The sequence below is a fragment of the Panthera tigris genome, chromosome D2 (assembly GCF_018350195.1).
Source record: "Panthera tigris isolate Pti1 chromosome D2, P.tigris_Pti1_mat1.1, whole genome shotgun sequence".
NCBI lineage: Eukaryota > Metazoa > Chordata > Mammalia > Carnivora > Felidae > Panthera > Panthera tigris.
This window is the reverse complement of record NC_056670.1, coordinates 9,645,022-9,666,915: the sequence shown is the minus strand read 5'-3', so window position 1 is coordinate 9,666,915 and position 21,894 is coordinate 9,645,022. Positions and strand designations below refer to the sequence as shown.

At 36.8% G+C, this 21,894-nt stretch overlaps 1 long non-coding RNA gene across 1 annotated transcript in view; it reads right to left on the bottom strand.

The window, feature by feature from the left end:
- The window catches only part of LOC122231733, a 152,357-nt gene that overhangs the window by 80,354 nt on the left and 50,109 nt on the right, over positions 1–21,894 (bottom strand). The window contains exon 2 of the long non-coding RNA XR_006208970.1: positions 11,885–12,017. This is a non-coding gene — a long non-coding RNA (uncharacterized LOC122231733). The remainder of the gene's footprint in view (positions 1–11,884; positions 12,018–21,894) is intronic.

Genomic DNA, 21,894 nt, shown 5'->3' with positions numbered 1-21,894 from the left:
TATAACAGAAAAAAGAATTCATGAAATAAAGGTTAAAATGTCCATATTTATTTACAGCACCAATATACATGTCCAAGTAGCATAGCAAGTCTAAACTCAACCAGGGCATAAATAACCACCCTTAGACATAACAAAACCAAACTACTGACAATCCAATCCAAAATCATTTTATCACTGTTTTTTAATTTTTATTTTAAGTAGGCTCCATACCCAATGTGAGGTTTAAACTTACAATCCTTAGAGTAAGTGTCACATGCTATATTGACTGAGTCAGTCAGATACCCCTAAAATAATTTTAAAATCCTGAAAGAATGATAAGAATGATAACGACAATTGACTTCTCATTAGATACAACAAAAGCTGGTAGACAACAAAACGATAATTTTAATGCACAAAAGAAGAAAAATACAACCCTTCATTCAATTTGCAGCAAAATATCTTTTAAGTTTATTTATTTATTTTGAGAGATAGAGAGCATGAGCAGGGGAGAGGCAGAGAGAGAGGGAGAGAGAAAGAATCCCATGCAGGCTCCATGCAATCAACACAGAGCCCAACCTGTGACTCGATCTCATTAACCTTGAGATCATGACCTGGGCTGAAGCCAAGAGTCAGACACTTAACCAATGAGCCACCCAGGCACCCCAAGAAAATGAAATTTTTAAGAATAACAGAGTACCAAAATCAAAACACTTAAAAATAAATTTATTGAAAGATATGCAAGAACTCTACCACTAAACATAAAAAAAAATTTTTGAGAGATATTAATGATGAGTTGCAAGAATTATTAGGTATGAATTATTCATAAAGTGAAATCAGTAGTATTAAGATATTCACTTTCTGATTTAACTAGGGATTCAATGCTATCGAGATCAAAATCCTAGTTTGTTTGGGTTTTTTGGTAGAAATATAAGGTGTTTCTAAAAGTTATGTGAAATTGAAGGGTGCCTGGGTGGGCTCAGTCAGCTAAGCATCTGACTCTTGGTTTCAGCTCAGGTCATGATCTCAGGGTTCATGAGGTCAAGCCCCATATTGGGCTCTGTGCTGATGGTGTGCAGCCTGCTTGGGATTCTCTCTCTCTCTCTCTCTCTCTCTCTCTCTCTCTCTCTCTCTCCCCCCCAAATTAAATAAATTAGACTAGACAAAAATGAAATAATAAAATAATAAAATAAAATAAAATAAAATAAAATAAATTTATGTGAAATTGAAAGGGATCTGGTATAGCCATAGACAATCTAGAAAAAGAAAAACAATTTTAGAGGGCTTTCAGTGCTTGGTTTCAGGGTAACATACTCCATCATAAGATACACTTACTCTCTAATTATAAAGCTTACAATAGACCTACATTAATTTTGACGGCATGGTATTGACAGAAAGAGGCAAACAGATCAATGCAACAGAAAAGAGAGTCATAGGAGCCAATGCAAATCAGTGGGGACACAGAAGTCTTTGCAATAAATGGGGTTGAGCAAGTGGAGCAGTGAACCCTGGCTCTACTTCATACTAGTCAAAAATTAATTCCAAAGATATCACAGACCTGAACAAAAATTCAACCATAAAGCTTCTAAAAGCACAGCTTCTAAAAGCAAAGCTTCTAAAAGGAAATCATTTCCTCAACTTGGGGTACACATATTTCTCAGACACATCATAAAAAGTCCCAATGACAACAGAAAGAAACAACAAACTGAAACACTGCCCATAAATAGATGCCAATTAATAAAAGAAAAAGCCATCGATTGGGAGAAACTATTCATAATCCATATGTCTAACAAAAGACTAACAAAAATTACACAAAGAACTCCAACAACTTAGTAACATAGAGCCAAAACCCTAATGGAAACTGGAAGGAGACATGAGCAGACCCTTCCCAAGAGAAGATACCTCGATGGGTAGTAAGTCAGAAGAAGGTGTCCAATACCATTAGGCGTCAGAGAAACTCAAATTAACTCTACAAGGACGTGCTACTTCACACGAACAAGAATGAAAACAATAAAAACCAGCCAGTACCAGCTGGAATTTAGGGTATGAAGCATTGGGAACTCTTACATATTTTTGGAGGGAGTGTAAAATAGTGTAACTACTCTGGAAAACTGACAGGCAATTCTGTTTCAAGTTTAATATATACCAAGTCCTTCCTAGTAGTTCCTCTTCTAGGTATAAGTCAACTGTTGCCTGATGAACACCTCCTTTAGATCCTTGGCTTTAAGTGTCAATATGCTGTTTCAAGCAAACTTTCAAAATATGATTGTATCATAATGATGGGTAAACTTACCAACTCATTCATCTCAATTATTCCAGTAACTGTGAACATTTTAGGGTAAGCATATCTAATAAATTTATCACAGAAGAGTCAATTAATGGAGCAGCAGTTTATAGGAATGCTTTTGAAATTATTTCTCATTTCTTAAAGTGCTCTTTAACTTCAGTGAGGGGGAAAGAAAACTGACTCACAATGCTGGCCCTCATTCAACCTTAGTAGTATTCCATTAGCAGTGAGAATATGTGTGTGTGTCTTTCCAAGAGCTTAATCACTTCATGGATCCTCTTAGAAGCCTACTTATGATCTGTTTTGTGATATTAGATATTAATACTGATTGGTGCACGTATCCCTTGTCTAACCACAGATGCAAATGAAAACTCATAGCATATAGTAGATTATAGGTGGCTGCAAATTCTTAGTTCCTTCAAGAGGTGGAGTCTAGTTTCCTTCCCCTTAAATCTGGATGGACCCTATGATTCACTTGACTGATAAAAAGCAAAACCAAATAACATTGCATGATTTCCAAGGCTGCATCATATGAATCATAACATCTCCTGCTTGGTTCTTTTGGAATGACTGTTCTTGGACCTCTTCTGAGAATCCACCTGTCATGTTGTAGAATCCCATGCCACAAGGTGAGCCCTTGTGTAACATGCCAATGAATAACTACAGCTGAGCTCCCAGCCTAGAGACAGCATCAAATTTCAGTCATATAAGGGAGCCATTCAAAATGTAGCCAGTAAGCAAGGGTTCAGCTAATTGCAACTTCATCCACCACATGAGAGATCCCAAGGGAGAACCATATGGCTAAGCTCAGCAGTGCACAAAACCAAAAGGGATAATAACTGAGGCCACTAAGTTTGGTGGTCATTTATTACATAATAATAGATACCCACAAACCAGTGAACTCAGAAACCAATCTTTCAGTCTAATTCAGCTCTCTTTTCTGACCTCTGGATAACTGTGATAAAAGCAAAATCACTTATGCAGTCCTCTTGGTGTAATTTTACATGACTGGAGATGGAGATATTCAAATGATCTTTAATTTGCTTCATTTAAATTTGGATTCTGCTTTATAAAGTAGGTCTGCATACAGGATACTTACAAATGTGTAACTATCTTATTTTTAAGAATGAAAATCCAGGGGCACCTGGGTGGCTTAGCCAGTTTCCGACTCTTGATTTCAGCCCAGGTCATTACCTCATGGTTTGTGAGATTGACCCCACATTGGGCTCTGTGCTGACAGCACAGAGCCTTCTTGGGATCTTCTCTCTCCCTCTCTCTGCCCCTCCCCTGCTCACACTCTCTGTCTTTCTCTCTCTCAAAATAAATAAATAAAACTTTAAAAAAAAAGAAAAACTAAAAATATTTCTAATTAATAATTATATTTAATACATAAAATTGGGAGTTCATTATAAGTTTTCTCTAACTGTGCCCTAGATATAAACAGGTACACTCTTTTCCCTAAGATCTGGACAAGATTCATTCAGACCCACATTTATTGATTAGAGAAAAGCCCAATGCCTTCCCCCAAATTTCTGTGAAGTAACTGGGCTGAAGGAGGGTAGCCCTTATATTCTCAGGGATACCTCTGATTTTAAGCTCCCATCTCTGCTGAATTTGCTCAATTTCAACATATTTTTCATCTAGTCCTTATTGTAAATTCTACAGATGGAAACCCAGTCCAATTCCTTAATCTCCTTCCAGAATTTACATAGGTGTTTCCCTGAGAACGTAAGTAAGATAGAGGCACTTATAAAAATAAGGTCAACTGTAGGTATGCATAGTCCTTAACAAAAATAAACACACACACAAAACAAAACAAAACAAAACAAAACAAAACAAAACCAAACCACAGCTCTCAGTGATTCTATAAAAGTGGCATTTATTGCTTCTGCTCTCATTCCACTAGAAAGACCAAATCACAGGGTTAATCTTACTGTCACTGGGGCAGGAATGGGTTCTCCTCCCTGAGACAAGTACTGCAAATCATATAGCAATGGGGAAGGGGAAGGGTACATTCTCTCACATGTAGTGAGTCAGTCATGGCGCCCTCTAGGGAAGAGCATTCAGGGAGAGGGAATAGAAGAAGCATATCTTTGATGAAAAATATGCTTGATATATTTATTCAAGGGACATCAACAAGACAGGTATCTCTGTATCAAGGTGAACACGAGCAATAATGAAAGAAAATGAGATCAGAGAAGTAAGAAGTCGGGATTATGTAAACCACAGTAAAGACTGAAAATATTATTCTACATATTATGGAGAGCCACAGAGGGATTTGGAAAAAATGGCATCATCTGATTTGCGTATTCAAACACTCATACAGCCTTCCATGTGGGAAATTAACTCTGTCGCTCTCCAGGGGTAACCAGAAAACCAATCAGGAGGCTTTTGCAGAAAAAGGTTCAGGTGAGAAAGGAGAGAAGCATGGCCGTTTGGGACTGTGATGTAAGAGAGAAGGTAGAGAGAAGTATTTGTGTTATGGATCCATTTTAATGGAAATGCCAGGAAGTTTTTGGTGGACTAGATGCTGCATGTAAAGGAGGAATTAAGGCACCACTTACTGGAAAAATCTCATGGAACAGCAAATTTGGAGAAACGCAGAGATTAAATGCATTAAGTTTGAAATGCCTGTTTGAAATCCAACAGGAAAGTTTCAGTCTGTGGCAAGGTATATGCGTTTGGACTCAAGAGAGATACAAAATTTGGTCATATTAGAAAATGGATTGTAAGTAACATCATCGGATTGGGTGAAAATATAGGGTCAGTATAGATAAGATGAGATGTCTAATGCCTGATCACTAGGGCACTAGAAAGTAGTCAGAAGGATGAGGAAGAATAAACAAAGGAGGGTGAAAAGGACCAACACTGCATTAAAAACAAGACAAAACAAAACAGGGAAGTGGTTGTCCTGGAGTAAAACGTCTCAAGAAAGACAAAGACAATTTGCAGGCTTCTGAGACATCAAGTAAGATGGCAATTTAGAATTATGTATTATATTTATAAATCCATAACCAAGATAAAAGTGATAGGGATCTCAATGAAGATAATGAAGGAAGTAATCTAAGACTGGGAGGTGATGATTCATAAGCATAGCCAAGTCATTGTTTTTTTTTCTTTTTTCCAAGTTTTATTGAAATATAAGTGGCATACAACACTGTGTAAGTTTAAGGTGTCCTGCATAATTATTTGACTTCCATATATTCTGAAACGTGGGTGCAGATATCTTTTCAATACAGTGTTTTGGTTTTCTTTGTATCAATTTCATTTATCTTTCAAACAATCAATTGTCAGTTTTGTTAATAGCCAAGTCATTTTTAAAGGACATTTGTTTTATTTTTATTTTTGTTTTTTTTTTTAATGTTTATTTACTTTTGAGAGAGAGAGAGAGTCAGACAAGACAGACAGAATCTGAAACTGGCTCCAGGCTCTGAGCTGTCAGCACAGAGCTCGATGCAGGGCTTGGACTCACCAACCCAGAGACCATGAGCTGAGTGGAAGTCAGACGCTTAACGGACTGAACCACCCATGTGCCCCAGGACGTTTGTTTTAAAGGGAAGAAGACACAGGATGGGTGTAGAAAGCACCAAAAGTGTTGCTTTGCCCTCCTTTTATTCTAGAGACATCACAGCAGTTCTGAATCTACTCATCGGGGGCTCATTCAGGTTATTAGCATCATAGTAACCACACATACACCCACACACAGGATCAATACAACATGGTAAATCTTTATGAGCTGTGGGGCATCCACTGCCCATCTTGTCCCAACTATTTACTCTTCCTTTTTCAGCTCTTTCATTCTGTGATTAAGCGACAAATGAGTAGTTCCCTTCCTCACACCTGTCTCATCTTGCCAATGACTCAACAAATCATACACAATTTGACAGGCTCCCTTGGCTAGACGGTAACCAAGAAACGGTAGCCATAATTATTTTCAGCCACTGAAGGCATAAAGCTTTCGGAGCTGAAACTTCCAAAGTCCTTGCTGACAGTTTCACTTACTCCAGATCAAGAGCCGCTCGGTCAGCAGGCAACATGTGTCAGAAGACGGGAGGATTTACAAGACAGAAGGGCTCTCAGAAGAGAAGGCAGCACTGGAAGGAGTAGTCCATGCATGCTCGCCCTTTGGTCATTACTATTAATATTTTCTGGTTTGGCCTCTTCTGGTTCACCCATTCACCAGGTTATCAACTTTATTAGTATTTCCAAAAAAATCCATTTGGAACTTTGTTAATTGTGTCTATTACTTATCTTTTTTTAAATTCTATTGTTTCTTCCTTTATTATTTTCTGCTGTCCACTGACTTTAACTCTTACTATTATGTTTTCAAATTTCTAATAGTGGAAATTCAGATCATTGAGTAAAACAATACATACATTAAGCTATAAATTTTTTACAAAACACAGATTTTGCTGTATTCCACAAATTCTGATAAATTTTATTTTCATTACCATTCACATTATAATCATCTGAATCATCTTCTTGTTTGTCTTTTGGGTTTCTAAGATGTTTGTTGTCTATTTTCCAATATTTGAGATTTTCCAAATATGCTATTGTTACTGATTTCTGCTTTAATTTTGTTGTGATGAGGGACCATACTTTAAGAATTTAGCATTTGATATACTTGTGTTTTCTCTAAACATGCTTATAGTTTTAGCACTCACGTTTAGGGGTATTTTTAATCTATTTTGAGTTTGTTTTTGTGTATGTTGTGAGAAAGGAGTAAAACTTCACTTATTTGCATATGGGTATCCAGTTTTCCCAGCATCATTTCTTAAAAACCCTGCTTTCCCAACATTGAATAGTTGGAACCCTTATCAAAAAGTAATTGACCTCAAATATGTGTTAATCTCAGTGCTATTTCATTAATATATATTTGAATATTCATAACTCACTGTCTTGATTACTAATTACTGTAGTATTTTAGTAAGTTTGTTATCAGGAAGGTTGAGTCCTCCAACATTTTCTTCTTTTTCCAAATTACTATGGCTATTCTGAGTTCCTTGTATTTTTTGATGAGAGAAGTATTGAATCTGTAGACCAATTAGGGGAGTAATGTCATGATAACAATATTAAGTCACCCCATCCATGAATATGGACGGTCTTCCCACTTACTTTCACCATCTTTAATTTCTTTTAATGGTTTTTTTTGTAACTTTCAACACATAAGGCTTCACATATTTTGTTAAATTCATCTACTTAGAGATGAATTTATTTCTTGTTATTATTAATGGAATTTCTTAGGTTTATTTATTGTTTAGTATATCTCTACAACATGAGCCTCAAACTCACAACCCCCAGATGAAGAGTCACATGCTCTTCTGACTGAGCCACACAGGTGCCCCTATAACTTTTTCCTTTTTAATTACATTTTCTGATTGTTCATTGTTGATATGTAGAAACACAACTGATCTTTGGGATGTATAGATCTTGTTATCCTGCAGGCTTGCTTACCACATTTACTAGTTCTAATACTTTGTGTGTGTGGTCCTCTGGGCTTTCCGTATAAGATGATGGCATCTACAAACAAAGCTGTGCTTTTTCCTTTCCAATATGAATGCCATTTGTTTCATTTTCTTGCCTAATCACCATGGCTAAAATTTTCAGTACAATGGTGAATGGAGGGGGCAAGAGAAGACATCCTTGTCTTGTTCCTTATGTTAGGGAAATAGCATTCAGTCTCTTATCATAGATTCAATGCTATCTTTGGCATGTAGATACCATCTATCAAGTTGAGTAAGTTACCACTAATTTTGTTGAGGTTGATTCTTTTTTTAATTACAAAGTGCTGTTGAATTTGTCAACACTGATTGATTTTCAGATATTTAAACCAGGCTTCTTATTTATGGATTAAATCCCACTTCATTAGCATATATAATCATTTTTACACATTCTTGGATTTGGTTTGGTAATAGTTTTGAGGATTTTTGCCTATGTTTTAATAAGAGGTACTGGCCTATTGTTTTCTTGAGATATCTTTGTCTAGTTTTGGTATCAGAGTAATGCTGGCTTCATAGAATGAGTCGGGCATTGTTCCTTCCACTTTCATTCTTTTGACATGGTTGTAAAGGGTTGATACTAACTCTTTCTTAAACTTATGGGAGAAATCACCACTGAAGCCATTTTATCTTGTATTTTTCTGTGTGGGACGTTTTTAATTACCATTTCAATTTCTTTTTATTGTTACAAGTCTACTCTGACCTTCTATCTCTTCTTCATGCAGAGTCAGTACTTTGTTTCATCCTCGGAATTTGTCCATTTAATCCAAGTTTTCTAGTTAGTTAACATATAGTTGACTATAGGATTCTCTTATAATCTTTTTTTATTTCTGTAAGGTCAATAGTATTGTCCCTTCATGCATGACTGATTTTACCAAAATGAATCTTCTCTTTTTTTTCTTGGACAACCTAGCTAAGTTTTGCTGATCTTTTCAAAGAACCAACTTTCTTTTTCGTTGATACTTCCTATTGTTTTGTTGTTCTTTATATTCTTCATTTTCTCTAATAATAATTTTTCTCTTAAGGTGTATTTTCATGGGATGATTATAGCTATGCTAGCTCTCTTTTGGTTATAATTTACATGGCATATTTTTATATCATTTTGCTTTTAATCTCTTTGTGCCTTTGAGTCTAAAACATGTCTCTTACAGGCAGAATATAGGTGAATCATATATCTTTATCCATTCTTCCAATCTCCACGTTTTAATTGGAATGCTTGATCCATTCTTTTTTGTAAGATTATTTTTTATTTTTTTAATGTTTATTTTTGAGAGAGAGAAAGAGAGAGAGCATGAGCAGGGGAGGGGACAGAGAGAGGGGGGCAGAGGATCCTGAATGGGCTCTGTACCGACAGCAGCGAGTCCAATGTGGGGCTCAAACTAACAAACCGTGAGATCATAACCTGAGCCAAAGTCTGATGCTCAACCAACTGAGCTAGCAGGTGCTCTGATGATCCATTCATTTTTAATGTAATTACTGAGAAGGTAGAATATGCATTATCTGCCATCTTGCTGTTCATTTACTACCTTCATTACTGACTTATTTTGTGTTAGCTAAGTATTTTTTGTTGTTATTGTTTATTTATTTTTTTGGTAATCTCTACACCCAGTGTGGGTTTTGAACTCACAACACAGCGATCAAGAGTCACAGGCTCTTTAGAGTGAGCCAGCCAGGTGCCCCTCTAGTATACCGTTGTAAATCTCTGTTGTCTCTTTTACTGACTATTTTTGAGTTATGTTTTTAGTAGTTTACTTGGGAATTATAATTAAAACCTTAACAAAATCCATTTCATTTTAGCACCAAGTTAATTTCAATAACATAAAAAGATTTGCTCCAATATAGCTCTGTTCCCTCCTCATCCTTGGAGCTATTATTTTCATCTACATTACCTGTTTATGCATTATAAGCCCTTTGTTTTTTAAATCAGGTAGAAGATAAGTGTTACAATAAAAAAATACATTGGTATTGTATTTTATATTTATCCACATAGTTCTCTTTATTGGTGTTCTTTATTTCTCTGTGGAGATTTGAGTTACTGTTGAGTGTTCTCTCATTTCAGACCAAAAAATTCCCTTTAGTAATTTTTGTTAAACTGATCTCCTAGCAACAGATTCTCTCAGTTTTTGTTTATTTGGGAATGTCTTAAGTTTCCCTCATTTTTGAAGGAGAGATTTTTTAGATGCAGGATTCTTGTTGGGAGCCTTTTTTTTTCTAGTCCTTAAAAAAATTTTTTTTATTACGTTTCTTTATTTTTGAGAGGCAGAGAGAGACAGCACAAGTGGGGAGGGGCAGAGAGAGAAGGAGACAGAATCCAAAGCAGGCTCCAGGCTCTAAGCTGTCAGCCCAGAGCCCGATGCAGGGCTCGAACCCACGAACTGTGAGATCATGACCTGAGCCGAAGTTGGACACTTAACTGACTGAGCCACCCAGCTGTCCCTCCAATTCTTTAAATATATCATTCCACTGCCTTCTGACCTCCATGTTTCTGATTAGAAGTCATCAGTTAATCATGTCAAGGACACCTACCTACAACATGAGTTGTTTTACCATTGCTAAAGTCAAGATTCTCTCGTTTTTTTGTTTTGTTTTGTTTTTTGGTCTTTCAATAATCTAATAATGATGTATCAAACTGCAGACTTCTTTAAGTTTATCCTATTAGGAGTTTGCTGAATTTCTTGGATGCTGGTTTACGTTATCATGAATCTGGCAAGTTTTCAGCCATTATTCTTTAAATATTCTTCCCTCTTTTTTCTTTCTCCTTTCTTTCTGGGACTCACATGATGTATATATTAGGATGCTTGATGGTGATAGCAATTCCTTTATCTTTGTTGACATTTTCTATTTAATAGGGATATCATTCACATGTTTTCCTTTCATTTTTGAGATACGGTTTCCTTTGTTTTTAAGATTTTTTAATAGCTTACTTAAAGTCTGTTTGGTAAGTACAGCCTCACTGTACCTCAGGAGCAGTTTCTATTAGCTGTTTTTTTTTACCTGTATGTAGCCACAGTTTTCTTTATCTTTGTATTTCACAGAAATTTGTGTGTGTGAAATTGTATTTTTAAAATAATATACAACTCTTGAAATAAGATTCTTCCCCACCCCCCATTGTTGTTGCTACAGTTTGTTATTGTTTTTGTTGTCACTGTTTGCTTGTCTTTTTTAAGTCTCTTACTGCCTATGTGTTGGGTCAGTCGATCACATTTGTATAATGTTTTATTTTACTTATGTTCTCTGAAATTGTATTATTTATCTAAAGTAGGGCTTGTGTTCTTTCATGGAGATATCCTAAGTCTGGTGTTTGAAAGATCTCTCAGACTAGTTTTGTGTTTCTTTCTATCACGGGCACCAAAGTTGTCATAGATATTAAAGAACTTACACTCACTTTTGATTTTAGAGAATCCTGATACATGGTTTGCTGAAATTTACTCTAAATCTACAAAAAACACATGATTCTATTGTTCACAAGATCCTTTATTTTTCTTTTTATGCTCAATATCCAAGCAACTTGTTAATTCCCTGGACTATTAAATGGTTTCGTTTTACTGAGGGTGCAGCATCCAGAGGGTCTCACATTAAAACAAGGGTCACAGGTAAATTCAGAACTAACAAGTATACAAGGCTTCATCTTTCTTCCTGGCTCCTGGTCAGATTATCTCTACTTGTCCCTCAGGCCCCCATAACTGCATCAGTTCATCTACTATTGTTCTAGCTTTCTATCTGTCTTCCCATCTCTGTCACCTGGAAACTTCCTGCCCTTATTTTCTGTGTGGTTATAATTTACCCAGTGCTCCTAGGTATTTTTAAGTAGGAGTTTTAGCTGAGTCTACAAATTTGAAAATACCGTACATTTTCTCAATCATTTTTAAGTTAATTATTGCTGCTATGTGGGGAATAGATCAGAACAAGGTAAAAATGAATTTGGAGAGATAAATATTATTCCTCAATATGAATGAATGGTAAAGTAATTTCTCAGAGTTGTATCTTTTTATGCTATGTTACATTCAAAGCAATAAACTTATTATTTTCCAAGTCCTCTGGCACTTAATAAAAAAAAAAGGTAAAGGCATATATTCCCAGGCTTTAGCCAAATTTCATAACAGCCAATTTAATCACATCTTACCTGTTCTTTTTATTTCCTGGACTTGAAATAATGCACGGCTTTGCTGGCAACACGACAGATGACTGGGTTGACAGGAGAGGTTGTGTCCATTATTAAACTAACTTCCTTCAGTAATCAACTTCTTAAAACACTCCTGAGAGGATAAAAATGGTAAAAGTTGACATGTATTCCAATAAAAAAAAAATACGAACATAAGAGGCACTTTTTAAAAAATTGCCACCTTGGCCAAAACAATTTAATAGATTTGTTAGAGAGGGTGCTGCCCTCGTGTTTCTGGGCTGCTGGTAAACATCAAAGGTATTATTTCTGAAAGCCTTTTTATCTTCTCTCCATGTCTTCCATTTCAAAGAACCATGTGCTTCATTGTCACATTGCTGCACTATCTTTTCCTAGTAGGGAAAATCCCTCAGAGACAATATGGGCTCCACCTCCTTGAGATAGTTATATAATGTATATTTTTATTTTTGTAGCAGGGAGGGAAAGTTTGGATAAATTCAAATGCATAGAGGTGACAAGCTCTTCATATATTATCCAGAGCAGAGAGTCACAAGTAAGTGATAATGAGGTTGTATGGGCATTCAGCATAGTAATTCCAGGTCAAAGGAAAACATCCATTAAAGCAACGACACATGTTCCATTGAGATTTTTGACATAGCAGTGATTTTCTTTTTTCATTTTTTTTTTTTTTTTGAGAGAGAGAGGACAGGCGCAAAGGAGAGAGGCAGAAGGATAGAGAGAATTTTAAGCAGGCTTCACACTCAGCACGGAGCCCCACGTGGGGCTTGATCCTACACCCCTGGGATCATGACTTGAGCCAAAATCGAGAGTCAAATGTTAAACCAACTGAGCCACTCAGGCACCCAGCAATGATTTTCTATCAGTCCTTGGCAATATGGCTGACAACTCAAAATAATCATGCATAACAAAGAGGTTAATATATCTCCTGCAGATAACAGAACAAAACTCACCAGGTAAATATGAAATTGAGCCTTGGTTATCTTATCTTAGGTATGAGGGTTATGGATTTATATTTAAATTCAGTAAAAAAGGGGGCACCTGGCTGACTTAGTTGGTGGAATATGCAACTCTTGATCTCAGCGTCATGAGTGGAGCCCCATGTTGGATGTGGAGATCACTTTTTTTTTAAAAAATTCTTAAAATAGATAGATAGATAGATAGATAGATAGATAAATTCAGTAATAAATAATTAATTTTGCAGTAATTACTATTAGTTCCTCAAAGAATAATGAAGGTGAGAGTGTTCCATAACCACAATATTTAATAGCTACTACTAGTAGTAAAAATACATTAATATGCTATATCCATGGGCAATATTCTGCCCAAATTTATGGAGCCAATAATACTCTGGACAGACAAAGAGCATTCCTTGATTATTAAGTCAGTGGCTGAGGCTCAAGTTGGTTTCATGTGAAGTCCTGCTATAGACTGAATGTTTACATCCTCTCAAAAATCCATAAACCCTAACCCCAATGCGATGGTATTCGGAGGTGATGAAGCCATGAATGTGAGACCCTCATGGCTGGTATTAGTGCCCTATCAGAGATGTCCCACCAAGCTTTCCTACACCCTTCCACCACGTGAGGACATATTCAGTGACTTTGAATACCCTAATGAAAATATCCAAATATTAAAATAGGAGAAAAATTCTGAAATTTTGTCAAGATGTTACTGAGAAATCTAGTACTGAACAAGAAATAGGGTTCCATATGGGACAGGTGGGGAGCAATGATTAGAACAAACAAAGCCTTTTCTTGTTCATATTCATTGTATGGAGATGCCTGAATAAATGATTAAAAATTAAACAGGTTCTCATGCTAGAGTGTGATAGAGGGGGATTTAGGAATTTTCTAGGTCAATGTGCAAACCTAAGAAGGGAGAGAGTTCATGTTTTGGTTTTAGTTGTTATCAAGAAACAAGGAGTTTTATTTCATTTTATTACCTTACTGGATATTACTACAAACAAAATAAGGTTCAGTTTGTTGTAAAGGTGTCATTTAATTTACTGATGCTCTCTCCTATTTCATCAACCAAGGATATATTTCATAATCATTTCTCCATTTCCTTTCCAAAATATTTGGTATGACTATAATACAATGAAGGAAAAAAAAAAAGAAAGAAAAGGAATTCTCAGATGATTTATGGAATGAATCTCAGTATTTTACTTTTATTCTTTATTCTTTTTTTCACCTTGGCTGTAAGTACTGATTTTAATGGAATTTTTTGGCTTATGAATCATAGGAAAGACTTAGCTAAAAGGATTCTATATTTTATTATAAAATATTCAAAAGCCAGTTAAAAGCCAGAGTTGGTCACTTATTTATTTATTGCCTGAAGAAACATTTATTCACAAATTTCTACATATACTCGACTAGACCCTGTGACCTTCAGTGAATGACAAGATGCTGTGTAACAAATTATCACAAATTTAGCAGCTTAAACAGCACAAACTTATCACTTCACAGTTTCTGTGGGCCCCGATGGTGGGTGCCAGTCAGCCGGTGCCCCTGCTCAGGAGCCCACAGGTCTGAAATCAACATGTCGGTGGGGGCTGGGTTCCCCTCAGGGGCCCCTGGTTGTCAGAATTCAGGTCCTTGGGATTGTAGGATCATGTTTTCCATTTTCTTGCTGGCTGCTAGCTGGGGCCACTCTTTTTCCTAGAAGCCACCCTGAGGTCCTAATTCCTACGGCCCCTCCTCTCCCATGAGAATTCTTTTTTTTCAAGACATCACATGTGAATGCTTATATTGGTTAGCTTATTATCCCCCAAAACAACACTAGGAATTGCTACTGTCCCCATTTTGCAGATAAGGAAACTGAAGCACAGCAAGGTTACGTGTCTAGTCTAAGGTCACATGACCAGCCAGGTTTCAGAATTGACATTCGTATACAGATTGTCTGATAGTCTGGCTCCCAAGTCTTTGTTTTTAAAAAGAGCACTCTAACTTATTTAGGTTCCTTAAATTTTAGGGTAATACTTAATATTTTATAAGTTTTATAAGGTTCAATAAAGATGAATTTATTCATCACATTCTGTATTTATTTCCCTCTTTAAAATTCTAGGTCATGTCTTTGCCCAGATTTCTATTTTTTTTATGTTTATTTATTTATTTTGAGAAGTGGGAGGACAGGGCAAAGAGAGAGGGTGAGAGTCCCAAGCAAGCTCAGCACTGAGCCTGATGCAGGGCTTGATCTCACAAGAGATCATGACCTGAGTCAAAATCAAGAGTTGGACATTCAACCCATTGAACTACTTAGGCACCCCTGCCCAGATTTCTATTGTTATTTAGAACAGAGGAAATTAGAAAATATGTTCCTATTGGGTTATATCTTTTTTCAGTTTGTTTAAGCTATTTTTTTTTTTTTTTTTTTGCAATACAGCCATTGTAATCTTATTTATCAGTCTTTCTATTTGAGTATCTGGGTGTGGCTTATGGTTTATAGTTATAGTTCCATTTTTAGAATAATTTCTAATTTGGGGTGCCTGGGTGTCTCAGTCTGTTAAGCATCTGACTTCACCTCAGGTCATGATCTCACAGCTCGTGAGTTCGAGCCCCATGTCGGGCTCTGTGCTGACAGCTCAGAGCCTGGAGCCTGTTTCGAATTCTGTGTCTCCCTCTCTCTCTGCTCCTCCCCTGCTCATTCTTTGTCTCTGTCTCTCCTTCAAAAATAAATTTAAAAACATTAAAAAAATTTACAATAATTTCTAATTTGGTTATAAGTAGGCATTAAAATACATATTTGTGCATTTTAATTTCTATTCATGTTATTATAAAGAAGTATTTTAAAATATGCTATAAAATGATATTATGGCCAAAACTGATACCTCTAAAACGAAAAAGAGAATTTTGTACAAAATTAGTAATATTTCAATACCAAATTCAATATTAATCTAATCTAATTTCATTTAACCATGTAAGGTATCTTATTTAGGAAAAAAGTTTGGAAGAAAATCCACAAATATCATCACAGTTTCTTAGAGTGATGAAGTTATGGGCTTTTTATTCTCTCCTCTCCCTTCCCCACAAACTATCTAACATTTTAAAATTCTTTTCACTTTTCAATGAATTTTGCATTATAATGTGGGTACAGAGAAAAGAGGTTACGATTTTCCTTCGTTTGTAGTGAATGTCAAGACATATATGTACCTACTCTCTACTACATGAGTCTGGGATACCTAGCTAGCTCTTTCTTGAAATGTCTGCAAATAGAAATAGTGTTGTAAGATGTCCCTGTTATTCTTCTCTATGCCCTGAACTAAGTCGTCTGGTTATAGCTATTTTCAAAAATAAAATGTTATTTCCCAAGAAGGAAAACATAACGAATTGAGAAACTGTAAATGAGGTGAAGTCATAGCTCCTGGCCGATTAAAGGATACAGCGGATCCAGAGTTCAAGGTGAGACCCATGTGGATGTGGTGGGTAGGGATAGCACCTAACCTTGGCATATGCTGGCCTATTGACAAGCACAAGCACGCAGGCAACTTAAAGCAATGATAGTTAAACAGTGCAACCACACAGCATCACCGAGTGCCATATCTTGTTAAGCAAGACCCTATTTAAACATGTGATAGCTACACAGGTAGTGAGCATATCACAACACACAGAGTTGTGGAGTCACTGTGTTGTACACCTGAAACTAATGTAATGTTGTGTGTCAACTATACTTAAAAAAAAAAAAAAAAAGATGATATCTGTTGTAATCTCAAAAGCAGTGACTCTATTGAAAGTGAGGATTCTTATTCCCTTTTTTTCCTTGGGGGCTCTTGTCCCTAAAGAATGTTCTTAAAAATACAAAGCATTAGGTAACTATTAGGTAAAGCCATTTTAAATATTTTGCAAATATTAAATATATATGCAAATATGTACATGGATATAATTTTATGAAGTACACACACAAGTATAGTCCCTGCCTTTTTCCTTAGCTTCCTTTATTTTATTACTCCGTTTTCGTATGTCCAAGTGACTCTCTCCCCATCTGTGAAACTCTTGTGTGTGGTGTGTATGTGTATTCTAAATATTTGGGTGTTTTTTTCTTATGTGGCCTTATTAATTTCCCTATGGAGCACTGGCTTTTAATATTAAATAGATACCTATATCTGTGCTGAGAAGAATAATCAGAAAATGTAATGAAATAACACAAAGCAAATGGTAGTGAAATCACTATGGTTTTATTTTTCCATTTATTTTTTTTACATCCAACCAGATAGTTAAGAGTAAAACTTCTTTCGCAATCAATATAAATTTCCTCTATCACTGGAAAGAACAAAAAGACTTTGGATTTACCTGTTTTACAAGAAAAATTCTTGGAATATAGTAACCAAATCTCCTGGCTTTAAACTAATACCATGTCAACATGGTAACAAGTGTTCTAAGAGAGCAAAGTAGCAATTGCCTATTTGGCCAACATAGTGAAAAACGTTACAGATTTCAAATTCCCCACACGTTTTCCTTCATTAGAATTTAGCTACTTTGGGTCTTAAGTCCCCTGGTATTGTGTGCCTGACTCATTTAAGTCACCCTGACATCTGCTCAGAATTAGTCACCATGCCCAGTAGGTCTAACAGGATTCACTCAGGTGGAAAGCAGGCAGCCCTCTTAGACAGAATAATAGAGTGAAAGCCTACTTTCTTCTCCTGTCCAACCTACAGGGCAGTAGCAGGATATACTATTTCCAAAGGCTTTGGAAATGTACAAGCCTTCCAGTTAGAGAAGTAAAACTACAGTTTCTCATGGGGAAATGAGATCTTGAAACCATACTCCATGACAAACATTTTTAACAATTTTTTTGTCTCATCCCAATTCACTGAAAATAATGAGATATGAAAAAAACATCAGATATAAGCAGAAACCAATTAACAGGCAGTCTCCACAGCATCTAGGCCACCCTAATTAAAACAACCTTGCAGACTGGTTAAATGAATCACAAATCATTCACCAGTTTGAAAACGTTACTGTGATTAAGGTACTCTATTCCAATAGGTACTATTAGATGCTTTGGCTTAAGAGTTTTCCTTGCCTACAATGATTATCTCTTTTGGTAGTCAGTCAACATTACTGACTCTTTTAAAAGTTTATTTATTTATTTTGAGAGAAAGAGAGAGCACACAAGCAGGGGGGGAGGGTCAGAGAGAGAGAGGGAGAGAGACAGAGAATCCCAACATTGACATGGGGCTCGACCCCACAAATCGTGAGATCACGACCTGAGCCAAAATCAAGAGTCAGACACTTAACCAACTGAGCCACCCAGACGCCCTTCCACATTACTGACCTTTAGTCTGAGTGACCACCGTTAGCCTCCGCTCCTCCATTCTCGCCCTTTTATTTCATATAGGTGTTAACCAGCACCTGTGCTGCATGCCCCCCTATGTTGCCCTATGCACGTGGTGCTTTATGAATCCTTTCCCAAGCTCCCTTGGCTATTCTTGCAGATTGTTATGGCTACTGAGGCCTCCTAACTTCCCTTGCTCACATTTGACCTCAACAGGCATCGGTCTTTGAACAAATATTGACGAGGCTGAATGACAGGGGATGCTCTGGCACTGAGGGTCGTCAGCAGGAAGACAGACATAAACCATCACTACAGAGCTGACTTTCAGAAACTAGTTATCCACGCCTGGATGTATCAATGCTTCTTAAAGCAGCTTCCTCGGACCATGACTGTCAGAATCAGTCAGTCTGCTTACTAAAAGTTTTGATCCCTGGGTCCCAACCAAGACATATTGTATATCAGAATCCAGACAAAGAAGAAAGTATGCATTTAAAACTAAACACTCTTCTTCACTCTATAATTATTATGCACAATAAAGCAAAGGAATTATTGGTATGTATAAGTGTAGTGGGGAGAGAAAAGGGTACATTTGGTGAATGAGGGGTACATTTGATGAAGCTGGAGTCTCCAGATATGCCCCACAGTATTACCAGCAACTTCGTTCAGGCTTGGATGGGATTCAACCAGAGTTTCCCAACTTTGAGAATAGGGGCTAGCAAGAATCAGTATGCTCTAAGGGCCTTTGTCAGGTAGGCTGAGGTTTGGAGAAGTTCCCAAAGAAGTTGAGTGAAAACCAAGGCGGAAACAAATTTGTCCCAGAGTTAAAATAAGTTAGAAAACTCAGTGGATATTTTTGTTCTGTAAATATCAGCCCTGATCATTGAACACTATACATAAGCCTAATTTCAAGTCCCATTTATTGCTAAGGTAAAGCTCTTTGTGTATTTCCTACCTTTTTACGATTGTTTCAAGAAATGGGCTGGAGTGAGACAAAAGGTTCTGGGCCTTCGCTGTTCTAGTTTAACAGATCTGAGGAAGACAAGTGTTGAGAAATTTGTCACAGTTAATGGGGAAGGATTCATGGCAGCATCTAGGTTTAGCTAGAGAGAGAAAAACAGAGGCAGAGAGGAAGAGAGAGGGAGTTTTCTCCTAGAAACATGTCCTTATTAAACACTCCAAGAATGGCAGTAGTTCAGCACTGATAAGAGGAAGTATTAATACTGGGAAACATACAGTGTTGGAAAAATTATTTTGTCCTTGAGACAATTTCCACTGGCTTTGAGAATTTGCAGCTAAGGTGATTTACCAACTTCAGGCAAGAAGCAGGCAAGACTCAACAAACAACAGATATACCTAAGAGAATAGTCATTAAGGAGTGCCTACTATAAGGCAGGCACTTAACGTGAGAGAATTTCACACACTTAAACACCCCTGCAAGGGAAATAGTATTGTTCTCTTTTTACAGTAGAGGAAATCGAGGTTCAAAGAATTTAAATGGCTTTCGCAAGATACCACAACTGATCCTACTAGAGTTGGGATAAAAGTAGATTTGTCTATGGGGCACCTGGGTGGCTCAGTCGGTTAAGCATCTGACTTCGGCTCAGGTCATGATCTTGCAGTCCGTGAATTCTAGCCACACGTCGGGCTCTGTGCTGACAGCTCAGAGCCTGGAGCCTGCTTCGGATTCTGTCTCCCTCTCTCTCTGCCCCTCCCCCACTCTCAAAAATAAATAAATATTAAAAAAATGTTTTAAGTAGATTTGTCTACTTGAGAAGATATTCCTTCCTACCATAATACACTTGGATAACTTAAAAACAAGTTATTAAAAAAGAAACCTTGGCTCTTGACAAGACGGTAAAGTGACATTGGCTCCTATTACTGGACAAACCCAGAAGTAGCCACATAAATAAAAGGAATATATATATAGTTCTGTCAAGCCAAAGAAAAACCAACCAACTAACCAATGAACAACCCATCAGAACCCTTGATAATGGTATCAGTTATGGTCTAGTGTGGAGACAAAAATGGTGGCTCTGAGCAGAGGAAGGCCTGATGCCAAACTTAGGATACAGGCTAGGTGACAAGGTTTGATCTGTGTTCTTCATTCTCTGCTGCATTATCCAGGGGGGATCATGGATGCAAATCACTAGATGTGGGTGCTCCAGAAAGAAAAGAGTTCAGGAGAAATCCAAGTGTTTGGTCTGAGCAGCTGGAAATATGGGGTTCTGATTTACTGAGCTGAGGAAACACAGAGTAGAAGAAAGGGTAGGAAGGAAAATATAATGTTCCAGTTTTGGGTTTTTTTTTTTAATTAACTTTAAGGTATTACATCACCTGGATACCTATAGTACTATATTATCCAGAAAACAATTTTAGTATCAGGCAATAGTAGTATTTAAAAAAATGACACAGTATAAGGAAGAACATATCTATGGTGGCAAAAGGCATAATGGAAACATGATTATACATATTTATATATTTATATATATATGTATAGTCAGATATTTACATACTTTATGTTCAATATATTAATGCTATATTTTTAATTCTATAATTATATATATTTATATACCTTTATATTCTACATTTTAATGCTATATTTTTAATTCTATAATGTTACATATATGTGTATATATATGTGTACTTTTATCTTCTATATTTTTAATGCTTTGACATCTGGGACCTTGCTGACATTGGACAGACTGCCCCTCCCAGTGTCAGCCAATTCCTAGACATATTAAATGAATGGACTCACACACCAGCATTGCCCTTCCTCCCCAGTGCATCTTTCATATGCAAATCAAACAATACCCCAACCAGCTCCTTTATCAGGCTTTCACATTCCCAGCCAAGAGTCCCCTGCACTAATCACCACGGGGCCAGGTACCAGACAACCAGGGACCACCCTTATGCCCCAGAGCCTACTGAAGCTCTTCAATTTAGCCAATCCCAAACCGGTTTACTCTGCATGAACTCACTCTTCCCATAGAAAGCACATAAAAGGTCCGGCCCACATTTTTGTCTCCCTCTTTCTGCCTCCTGACTCTCATGCCTCCCTATGTGCCTGCCCCCACAGAATGGCCTGCCCCCTTCTTGTACAATCTGTGAGCATAACAATCGTTTCAATGGTGGTCATTTCCTGATCTTTTGACCTTTCCATACCTCAATAACAATAAAACCTATATTTTATAACATATGTGTGCAAAATATAATAATTTCAGGTAAATACAGCACCAACTGGCAGACTATGGAGGCACACTCTCAGAAACTGACAGAACAGATAAATAGGCAGAGAACTTCACAACAGTTGTGTGTTTTTCTACTACACCTGGAACACTCACCAATTTTACTATGAACCAGTTCTCAAAAACAGTCTCAAGTCTCAATAAAATGCAAAGAATCAACATAGAGTAGTCTTTTTTCCCTAGCCACAATACAATAAAATTAAAAATCAATTACCAGGGGCACTTGGGTGCCTCAGTTGGTTAACTGTTTGACTCTTGATTTCGGCTCAGGTCATGATTTTACAGTTCCTGAGATTGAACCCCAGGTAGAATTCTACACTGAGAGTATGGAGCCTGGCTGGGATTCTCTCTCTCTCTCTCTCTCTCTCTCTCTCTGCCCCTCCTTTGCTCTCTCTTTTTCTCTCTCAAAATAAATAAATAAACTTTTAAAAATGTTTAGAAAATAAATCAATTACCAAAGAATACCTCAAAATGAAA